The sequence below is a fragment of the Chenopodium album genome, chromosome 8 (genome assembly GCF_948465745.1).
Source record: "Chenopodium album chromosome 8, dcCheAlbu1.1, whole genome shotgun sequence".
NCBI lineage: Eukaryota > Viridiplantae > Streptophyta > Magnoliopsida > Caryophyllales > Amaranthaceae > Chenopodium > Chenopodium album.
Window position 1 is genome coordinate 8,035,924 of NC_137841.1, and position 12,261 is coordinate 8,048,184.

Consider the following 12,261-nt stretch of genomic DNA (forward strand, 5'->3'; position numbering starts at 1 on the left):
CCACAGCCGCTGAGAGGCCCGGCTCAGTACAAAAACAAGAACAAGTACTGTTATTACCACAAGGACGTGGGGCATGACACAAACGATTGTATCAACTTGAAGAGATTGCTGGACAAGCTAGCCGAGAAGGGCATGCTGAATTCTTATGTGATGAAGTCCAAATTCACCTACACACGGACAAACAACACGTCTGAGCAAAGACAGAAGAATGATAAGAATAAAGACAAGGAGAATGATGGGAATAACACTGACTTAGGCTTTGTGGTCGTGATATCAGGGGGATTTGCCTCAGGCGGCCCAACTATGAAGGGGATCAAGCAGGACGCCCGAAACTTGGAAAAGGTGATGCAAATGGACTCAGTAAAGGCCGAACTCTTCCCCGAAGTAATCATCAGTGAGGCTGATCGGGGGGAGGTCAAGGCTCTGCACAATGATCCCATGGTATTCATTATGAAGATAGCCAATTTGAAGGTAGGACGAATATTGATTGACACGAGTAGCGCAGCTGATATCATCAGCATGGCAGCCTTGAAGAATCTAAGCTTCCCAGAGGATGCTCTCCAGGACATCACTCACCCGTTGGTCGGATTTGGGGGGAATGTTATCCATCCGGTGGGGCAGATAGATTTACCCGTCCGCTTTGGGCAAAAAGGGGAAGGAAGAGATGGTTGTCCGCTTCTTGGTTGTGAAAGAGCTGACTGGATATAATTTCATACTCGACCGTCCTACACTGAATGCAGCCAAAGCAGTCATTGTACCTCACCTAATGCTGCTAAAGTTCGAGAGGACGGACGGAAATATAGGGACAATCCAAGGGAGTCAGAAGATGGCAAAGGAATGTAATCAGTTGGCGGTTAAGCCTACAGCGCGCGGACCAAAGGCGTCCGAGCCAAAAGAAGAAGGAACCTCACTCCTAGCACACCAGGTCGGCCAGAAGCGTAAGGCGGCCAAGATAGAAAAAACATAGCAGCTAATGACTGTCGTTCGGCCAGAAGAGTTACGACCCCAGCCAGCCGGCAGTCACCAAGATATAGTGCTTGACCCCGATCAACCAGGTCGAACGGTTAGTGTGGGCACTATAGCTTTGGGTGTGCTTGGGGATGAGTTAATTCAACTGCTGAGAGAGTTCAAGGGTGTATTTGCATTTGATGTTAGTGAGATGCCAGGAATAAGCCTTGACCTGGCCGTGCAAAAGCTGGTTGTAAATCCAGCCATTAAGCCTGTCCACAAGAAGAAAAGGAATCATGGAGAAGAGAGGAATCAGGCGGCCGCAGCTGAGGTAAAAAAGCTGCTGGACGCCGGTTTCATGCGGCAATGTTATTACCCAGACTGGGTAGCCAATGTGGTTCTCGTGAAGAAGCCGAATGGAACTTGGAGAATGTGTGTGGATTACACCAACCTGAACAAGGCATTCCCTAAGGATAGCTTTCCCTTGCCCAAAATTGACCGCCTGGTTGACTCAACGGTCGGGCATGCCCTGATGAGTTTTATGGACGCATACTCCGGATTCCATCAAATTCCATTATGGGAAGAAGATCAAGAGAAAACAGCGTTCGTAACTTAGCAGGGGTTGTACAGTTACAAAGTTATGCCATTCGGCCTTAAGAATGCCCCAGCTACTTTTCAACGACTTGTTAATACAGTCTTCAGAGATCAGCTCGGCTGGAATATGGAGGCGTACATTGATGACATGATTGTCAAGTCAAAAGAGCTGGCCGGCCATCTGAAGGATCTGCGAGAAACCTTTACCGAACTCAGGCGGCATAAGATGATGTTAAATCCAAAGAAATGTGTCTTTGTTGTTGACTCCGGTAAATTTCTCGGATTTTTAATTGATCAGCGTGGAATTGAGGCCAACCCTGAAAAGATTCAAGCCGTCCTGGACATGAAGTCACCAAGGACGATTAAAGAAGTAAAAAGATTGACCGTCTGTTTAGCAGCACTTGGTAGATTTCTGTCAAGATCAGGGGATAAGTGCCATTATTTCTTTCAAACCATCAAGAAGAAAGCCATGTTTGAATGGACAGAGGAGGCCGAGGAAGCATTCGTACAGCTAAAAAGCCACCTTCATACATTGCCTCGGCTCGTCAGTCCACTCAAGAGTGAGAATCTATTTATCTATCTCACCATCTCTGAACACTCTCTAAGTGCCGTCCTGCTTGCTGAACGGGACGACCACCAAACCCAGTCTACTTTATCAGCCATGTACTTCACAACGCTGAGTTGAGGTATCCCCCTATTGAAAAATTTGGCTTGGCATTGTACATGGCATCGAAAAAGCCGCGGCCATACTTTTTGGCACATTCAATTGTGGTCTACATGGACCAACCTCTGAAGAAGCCATTTACAACTCTAGAGGCAAGTGGCCGTATGCTCAAGTGGGCCTTGGAAGTGAGAGGCTTTGACATTACGTTTGAGCCAAGAAAAGCAATCAAGGGGCAAGCCTTTGCTGATTTCTTAGCTGAGATGACTCGGCCGGATCTACAACCGGCCGAAGACCAGGTCTGGAAGGTGTTCGTGGATGATAGTGCAACAGCTACCGGGTGTGGTGCAGGTGTCATATGTCAGTCTCCTGAGGGAGATAAGTTTGAGTACGCTCTGAGATTTCAGTTCCAAGCCTCCAACAATGAGGCCGAGTAAGAAACCCTCCTGGCCGGCCTTAGAATGTGTAAGGCGGCAGGAGCAACAAAAGTTGATGTAAGCTCAGAATCCCTACTCGTAATCGGCCAGGTGAATGGAGACTTCGAGGCAAGGGAGCCGGCTATGATGAAATACCTAAAAATTGTCAAGGAGGAGGCTAAGGGCCTAGATCATTTTACTCTACAACAAGTTCCTCGTTCGTCTAATCATCAGGCGGATGCCCTCTCTAAATTAGCATCCTCAGCATCATGTGACACCCCCAGATCGGTATTTTGGGAGGTAAAGGAAAGAAGGAGTATTGATGCCGAGCCGGTACATATCATTGATAGAAGCTCCACTTGGATGGACGGGATCATATCTTATCTAAAGGATGGATTACTCCCGGCCGATCCTAAAGAGAGCTGGCTAATGAAAAAGAGAGCGGCCTGGTTCGAAATGAAGCAGGGAGAATTGTTTAAAAAGACATTTGTGAAGCTGTACTTGAAGTGTATCACTCCTGAGAAAGGGCATGATGTCTTGGACGATCTTCACCAGGGGCAGTGCGGCTCTCATATTGGAGGACGAGCCTTGGCTGAAAAGGCTGCCCATCTGGGCCATTACTGGCCGAGCTTAAAGTCGGACGCCATGAAAATGGTGAAGAAATGTGACAAGTACCAGAGATTTGCAACCTTGATCCACCGCCCCGCTAACAGCATGTCGGCCATCAGTAGTCCGCTCCCCTTCGCCAAATGGGGGATGGATATTTTAGGACCGTACACACCAGCATCTGCTCAAAGGCGTTATATGTTTGTAGCAGTAGACTACTTCACAAAGTGGGTGGAGGCCGAGGCTGTACGGGGCATCAAGTGGACGGATGTTTTAGCCTTCATATGGAAGAATATCATTACACGTTTTGGCGTCCCTCAGTCTATGGTGTTCGACAATGGACCTCAGTTTGAAACGCCTCAACTCAAAGGATGGTTGGAGGACCAAGGAATAGCTCATTGCTTTGCTTCAGTCGGCCGACCACAAGCCAATGGCCAAGTAGAGGCATACAACAAGTTGATCTCCAATGGAATCAAGCGCAAGCTTGAAAGGGCAGGCGGCTTGTGGGCTGATGAGTTGGTTAATGTATTATGGTCCATACAAACCATGACCAAGAGCTCCACAGGAGAAACTCCATTCTTTTTGGTCTATGGCGCGGAGGATGTCCTTCCAATTGAGATGTATGAGCCCACCCTTAGGGTGATGCTATATGATGAAATGTCTAATTGGGAAGCCATGAAGACCGCCCTAGACTTCCTCCCTGAGGCTAGGGGCAACGCGGCGCTTAGACACGAAATCTATCGCCTAAGGATGACAAGGGCATACAATCGCCGGGTGTCAAAGCGGCCGCTAAAACTGGGAGATCTAGTCCTAAGGAAGATGGAGGCAGTGAGACGAGCAAATGAAGATGAAAAGTTGACTCCAAATTGGGAAGGGTCGTATCGAATCAGAGAAGAAGTCCGAGATGGAACTTACTGTCTTGAAGCCATGAACGGCCGACCTATTCCACGAACATGGAACACTGACAATTTGAAGAAATATTATGTTTAAGTTTAAGTACGTAGCCAAAAGCTGTATATACAGCTAGGTCTGTTGACCGAGCAATGTAAGTCGTACGGCCACAACAATGTAATTTTGACAAATTAATGAAAAGTCAAACATTGTTATATTATTCTATTTATGCTTATTTGCAAGGTCATAGTCTACACAGAAATGCCGCGTAAAATTTGTGATTAGGTTGCTTGCAACACAGCAACCTGATCGAAAAAAAAAATAAAAAAAAAATAAACGAGCGACCTGACCTTAAGTCGCATGTATACGTCCGTCCCTCACTGAGGCGGGCGGGAAAGGTAAGGTACCCTATGAAACCCCTCTAATGGGGCAAGGGCATACCTAGGCATTCCAGCCCAGACCAAAGCTTAGAAATTTTAAGTTGAGATCATACTTGAAATTTTTTGAGTGCGTCCGAACGATAGTTTCAACGGACAAACTCGCATAAAGCCAATCGGACAGCCAAATAATGTGTTGATTCGGCGTACCACCTAGTCCAAGGGCAATCATTACTATGATTTGATTGACTTGCTAGTAGTCATACCCCCCCAAGGTATAAATTCTACCAAGCCAATCAAACCACTTAAAATATGGACTAGACGAACGCCGAATAAAGGGGCATACCCCCCCAATTGTACGAGGATACAAAAACGTAAAAAAAAAAAAAAAAAAAGTACGCGTACGAAAAAGCAAAAACATGTTAAGTGTAAAAAATTGCAAAGTATGAAGCATAATAGAAAACTTAGATTAATAAAAAGACCACTCAAAGGGCGGCAAAGTATCTTACATAAAACCGCTCGAAAAGGCGGCAGATAAAGAAAATAGAAATTAACTAAACAAGGCAGAAAGAGCTGAAATCAAGGGGCGACTGGGGTAGAAGCTAGACTCTGGCCTAGGCCGGGCTCTTGAACGGCGGCAAGGGATGCGTCCTCAGTAGGCGTCTCCTTGCTCTCCGCTTCACCGTCTTTACTGGCCGCCACTTCTTCGTTTTCCTCCTCTTCTGAGGTGGTTGGCGTGACGTCCAGCTCAGGAGAAGGCTGCCCGACCTTCTTAGCCTCTTCTCTGAGGCAGACAAAGTTGAGGCGTTTGGTGAAGCGTTCTTGATAAAAAGTTGCCTCACCCTCGTCCACCATTAGCTCAAAAGCCTCAAAGAAGTGGCTCTTCAGCCTGTCCTCAACATTCTGCTCAATGGGGACGACCTCATCCGCGCTAGGGGCCCGAGGTGTTTGCAGCTGTAGAGTTAAGTCCTCAACAAACTTCTTTAAACTTTCCACCTCGGCCTTGAGAACGTCTGCCTCGTCCAAGGCCTCCTTCAAGTGTTTTTGGGCTAAGGCCACATCACTTCTAAGCTTTTCGGAGGCCTGATCCCTCTCTTGTCTCATGGCGTCTCTGGCCACGGACTCTTGCTCCAGGGCTTGGCCCAGCTTCACCAAATCTTCAGCTTGTCGCGTCGCCTTGTCGGACAGCGCGTTGATTTGGGTTTCGAAGTATCGGTGCTGGACGGCCGTTTCCCCAGTAATAGCATCCTGGGTCTTCTGAATCTGGGCCCAGGCATGCTTCAGCCTTTCATTCTCCTTGTCCTTCCATTCAAGGAAGGTATTCAACCGCAGGAAGAGTTGCGTACAGGGAAAACGTGTTAGCAAGGAAGCCCTCATGGATCCCCCGCAGCTTGTCTCGCTGCTCAGCGGGGACCGCCCTGGCCATGGCCTCCCTTATGGACTTCCTGTCCGCGCCCGTAAGGGATGGGCCGGGCAGCTTCATATGCAGCTCCTCTGCAATGTCTGTGCAAGGGCGCAAAAATAAAGGTTTAGCTCAGGTTCAATCGGACTTATAAAGAGCGAAGTAAAAGATTCAAAGTTACTCGGACTGACCGTCAGAGAAGCTTGGAGGGGTAGGAAGATTGAAGGTGAATGACGGGGGCGGCGCATGCTCGTCACCTTCCTCCCCCGTCCGGCCAGGCTAATCGCCGGCCGACTGAGAGGCTTCAAGCCAATCAGATTCGTGGACTCTTTGTACGGGCGGAGTCACTTCTGGCCCGGTCGGTTTTGCCGGGGTCGACTTACCCCTATCGTCCGATTTCTCGGACTTGTCATGAACCGGCATGGCGGCCGGATCCATGGACTTGGAGGCCCCGCTATCACTCAGCCGGGGTTGTTCTCCTTTGGACTGCTTAGAGACAGCCCGCGACTTGGTCTTGGCTGCAGTGGTGGAAGTGGTCTTGGATGTGACCGTCTTCCTTTGCTTGGACGCCCTACCGTCCTTGTCCGTTTTGGAGGCAGGGGACGACTGCTTCCGTTTGGACCTAGGGGTCGGAGTTGACAGCTGAAGAGGCAAAAGTTAGCTAAAAGAGAACAAGATAATACAATTGATTGGTCGTGTTTAGTTAGGAAGAAGATCTCTTCCGTAATGCCTACACGGACGCAGGAATACGTCCGTGGGAACCCGGAAGGGAGGACCTTCCAAGCATCCCAACACGGACGAAAAGGAGAAATGGAGGTGGATATACTTACTTCTTTAGATTGCTCGTACAGCTTCCGACGAGCCTTGTAGCGGGCCAAGTCAATCTCCGACATATTCACATCCCCTTTCTGCTCTGAGTCCAGCATCTTGTACGCCTCAGTTGTAAAAGAAAAGGAAGAAGTGTTAGAAAACCCTTCAATTTCATATAACCTTCAATTTCATCCGTAAAGATGGGCGGTCGTCCTAAATTTTCAGGCGAACAGAAGCCGACTGTCAAAACCCTAATGCACTCGTACGCCCCAAGGCTATTTGAGGTCATATGAGTCGGCCTGTAAGCGTACGAGCCACCTCCTCTGAGGGGCAAATGTTGAGGGTAAAAATACCCCGTATACGTGGACCAGTCCCGTACTGACTCGTGGCCCAGTTAAAGGGTGATACGTGTCACTATGGGAAGATGCCACGTGTCCAGTTCAAGAGCACTCAAAGGTTCAGGCCAACCTCGTAGCGACACGTGGCCCAGTTAGAGGGTGACACGTGTTTCTACAGGAAGATGCCACGTGTTTAGGGCATGTGTTCCCCTAAAATCAGCACGCAAAAGAGGCCTAATAACGTCAGGGCCCAAATCCCGAGAGATATCATTGAAAGCCGCAAAGCGGCGCCCCCAAAGTAACACGTGGCAATCACTGATTGCGCAGCCAATCACATCACGCAATTCTAGGGTACAAACTCTAGAATGGGGCACGAGTCCCACCCCTATAAATACCCCAATCATTTATGATGGGAGGGGTGGATTAAGACATTACAAGGAAAAGAGCATTAAATAGCTCCAACTTCTCTCTACTTTCTCTCTCTAGCCTTTTCCGTTTCCGATCACTAACTTGATCGTCGGAGGCGAATATTCCGACAACCGGAACATTCGTTGTTTTGCAGGTCGGACCGTCTCGTTGTCAGGAGAGCGTGACCAGTATCCGAGGAAATCTAAAAAACACCCGAAACATGAGGTATATCTCAAAGGAGGCAACATTAGGTTTGAAGGAGGATATTGGTTGTGATAGAGTGGTGGTTGTGATGGAGTGGCGGCTAGTATCGTGGTTAATAATTATTGTATAGAGCTAGCTAAGGCAACAACGTGGTTGAGAGTGGTGTAAAACACGCACCACATTTTAATTGAAAACCATCCACTTAATCTCTAATTTATTCATAATCTACTTTATCTCCACTTTCATTGCATAGCCACCGCCACATCAGACCTTTTCTTTCTCCTCTTCTCCCTTCACTGCCTTATCATCCATAACCTAGATCTCCTCTCCTTGTTACATATCGTTCCTCCTTTCCTTATTTTGGGTCGAAGCTTTGAGCCAAAAAAAGTTGCACCCAAAGCCGCTATTTTGGGCAAAAAATAGCGGGCTTTTAGAACCAGGCTGAAATTTATAATAAAAGGGTTTTTCTAAGCTTTGCCCCTCAAGTGTTGGGTTTTCCAGATTGTACCCATGCCTTTTAATTGAAAATTCTATGTTTTTTTTTTGTGTTTAGAGAGCCCCAGGGGCGGGGTGAGAATGAGAATTGAAAATTCTATGTTGTTCCCCAAAACTACTAATTTTTAATCAGTTATACCCCACCACTAATCCTAAAGTTAACACCGTGAACTTTTGTTAAAAAATTTATTACAAAAATAAAAATAAAACCTTGGCCTCCCTCCTGCAAATCCACCCACCATCAACCCTTCCCTCCTCAAAACCCACCCACCTACCAAGCGAACCCCACTCCAGCCACGGGACTTTACCCAAGCCATCGCACTCACCCTACAAACCTCACCCAGCAAACCACCACACCTAGCCACTTAATGTGCCACCGCCGTTCCTTGGAAAAATTACAACCAAAATTAAATGCTTATTTGTGCAAATTTTAATTGGAAAAAACAATTAAAACAAGTTTTGTGTATTTAATCTCAAACTTATTGAACCAAAATTGATGAATTAACAATGAAAATTTAATTGGGGTAAAAAAAATTAGGGTTTTCTATTGTTTCGAACCAAACTCTTTGATTTAAAAACGAAAACATCAATTAATTTTGCATTTTGAATCTAATGAAACTAAAGCCCTAAACTAATTTGTTAAAATTTTCAGCAAATTTTCGAACTAAATTCCTCCATTCATTCGAACACTTTATTTGGTGTGGGTGAGGCGATATCGATGTTGGGGTTGTTGGTGTGTGGCGGTTGCTAGGTGTGGCGGTTGCTATGGGTGTGGCGGTGGCTGGGTGTGTTAGTTAGGGTGGTGAGGGCTGGGTCATGAGTGCTGGGTTTTGGTGGTGAGGGCTGGGTCGTGAGTGCTAGGTTTTGGTGGTGAGGAAATATAATATTTTACGGCAATAGCTAACGGCAGCTTAATAGTGGGGTTACATCGTACGCACTAAAGGTACCTTGGGGTTACAGCGTGAAATTTTGAAAATGGGTGAACACAGCTTGGAAAAGTGAATACCTTAGAGGTACTGTGTAGAAAAACCCAACAATTTTTTTTATTGCTTATATATATATATATATATATATAAGTTTAATTTATGCCGAAACTCTGCCCTTTTTTGGATAGGGCTAACTTTGACCACCTCTACCTTCTCTTTGTCGCCCAAGACTTCTTCTCTCCTTTCTTCAATTCCTGTAGCTTGCTATCCTAGGCCGGTGTTGTAAGTTTTTCCTCTCCCGTGCTTAAATTTATATATGTCTCCTCCCTCATGGAGTTTGATGTTAGTTGAGAGAAGAAAGAGATGGTTTGCTTGTGGTAGAAAGTAGAAGGTAGGGGAGATTGTTTTGCATCACATTAACACGAACATATTTAAAATTATAAATTGAGCTGCTTATAATTTGTAAATATTATTACATACATAGTATTCAAAGCCATTATTTGTTGATAGATATTATTAAATTACTACAAAATTATGACAGACTTATAATTTATTATTTAATTTAACGAAAAAAATATATATATTTTTGAATAATTAATGAAAAAATAACCCAAAATATATGTCTCCTCCTTTCTTCAATTCCTGTAGCTTGCTATCCTAGGCCGGTGTTGTAAGTTTTTCCTCTCCCGTGCTTAAATTTATATATGTCTCCTCCCTCATGGAGTTTGATGTCAGTTGAGAGAAGAAAGAGATGGTTTGCTTGTGGTAGAAAGTAGAAGGTAGGGGAGATTGTTTTGCATCACATTAACACGAACATATTTAAAATTATAAATTGAGCTGCTTATAATTTGTAAATATTATTACATACATAGTATTCAAAGCCATTATTTGTTGATAGATATTATTAAATTACTACAAAATTATGACAGACTTATAATTTATTATTTAATTTAACGAAAAAAATATATATATTTTTGAATAATTAATGAAAAAATAACCCAAAATAACAAGTAAAAACCGATGCAAAGAAAATAAATAAATAAAAAAAACTCAACACCTCGTCGTTGACAAGGGTGGTGCCTTTGCCATGGTAAGGGTGCTTAATAAAAATCCACTTGTTCTACTATGTAGGACACTAGGGCACATGGCTTGATCAAAAAGTGAGATTAGATGAGCTAGTTATTCCTCCCACATCTATCAATATAACAAACAGAGAAATATTCACAAGCTTGTAAATCAATTTCATAAGTCATACCTCTTTGTTCAACGTGAGGCATATCATGCATCATTGACATGAGTTTTAACTAAACTAAAATGTTTCTCGAATACAACATTGTGCTATAGTTAAGAGGTGGTAATGAAATATGCAATTCAAGTGATATATGTTAGAGATAAATTTGATGTAAATTAGATATGGATCATCTAGCATCTAACTCATTTGGATCAGTCAACTTTATTTGGAATCAGGGCATGTTCTGTTCAGCTTAATGTCGTTTCAATTCAACTCTAATAATTCAGCTCAGTTCAGTTCCTAATTTCCATTTCTCATAAACATGTCATTTCAGCTCTATCTAGTTCAGTTTAGCTCCAATCTGTTTAGTTTAGTTGTTTTCAGTAAATCGAAACAGACCCTCAGTCATATTCAGTTTAGCAATTATAATATTATAATAACTTAATCAATATAAATTCTATTAATTATTGAATTAGTTATGATAAATCTTGGTTATGATCAAAAACAGAAACAGATCAATAAATTCAAAAACAAACTAGTCGAATCAGTTACGACTGTACGAATCAATTTAGTGAGGTCTAGCTACATTCAATCAAGCTAACATTTGGCTTTTAGAATGGGTATAGGCAATTCTTCCCAAATAAAGTAGAAAAATGGTCCCATAAAAATAGTCACAATTAAATCCAGAAAAAGTCAAAAGAGATTCACAAGTGTTCTGTAACCTAGTCAGCCTGTTGAAAGATTGCAAAATAGATTGGTCATTGGATTATTATTATTGGAATGCATGTTCATAAACTTCAAATACCCCAGCATTGCAACTCATGATACTCAATTCATTATAATAATTTGCTATCTATTATGTTACTAGTACCCCACCATATATTATTTATGTTAATGTCTATAACAATAATTTCATCAATTGTTAAGCAATTCATGTAGGTGTCTTGTAGCATTTGGCATGATATCATTCTAACTCAGCAACTTAACTTTACATTTTGTAGTGTATCTACCTTTTTCATTTTAATGTTCTCTTTTCATTTTTTTAGGGTAATTTTGGTTTTGCAAGTACAGACATATTCATTTCCAATAACATTGAACATGTTGCATGCAACATGTTAGGTAACTACTATCAATAAGTAATTCATCAAAAAACATACTAAAAATAGTTAAAGTAAAGCCTAATTAATGTGGTACAGACTTACTTTGCTTCAAGGGAAATTGAAAAAAAAAAGGCTATTGTAATTTTAATTAAAGGTTGATGTCGTGATACTACCAGGAAGACCATGACCAGACCTCAAGCTTCACAGTTTTTTTTTAAAACTAATGTTTGCTTGTCAGATACTTGCTATATACGTATAGAAGCACAATCACATTATGTTTCCATCATTATCACATCATCGATCATGATGATCAACATAAATATTTTAGTAACCTAAAATGTTGCTAAGTCTTGATTGTTGTATAATTGTATATACTAGTATATATAAGCACAATCTCTCCAAACATTAAAAATCTAAATGGGGACATCAACCTCAATTTATTATTAGAGGGAGTGGAAGAAAGAAAATTAAAAAGGGTTTCAGGTAGGTTTTAATGAATTTAAATTATAACACAATTAGAATGAGACTAATACAGTGAAAACTTTTAAGTAAAATAATGCTACTACAATTAACCTAAGCCAAACAGGTGTCCACTTTGAGACATATAAACCTGTTTATACCAATTCTTTAAGGAATTTGTCACCATCTTTTTTGCCCCTTTTGATTGACTCTAAGGTCATTAGGAAGATAAAAGAAATTGCAAAATTAAGGATTGAATACGTACGAATTTCCGCAGCTAATATTGTTTAATTTATAATTAATCACTATTTTTAGGCTTAATCCAATCCACCTAATTTCCCTGATTATAGGTTGAATTTGGCAGCATATTTTAAGATACTACAAGTGACTGTCAC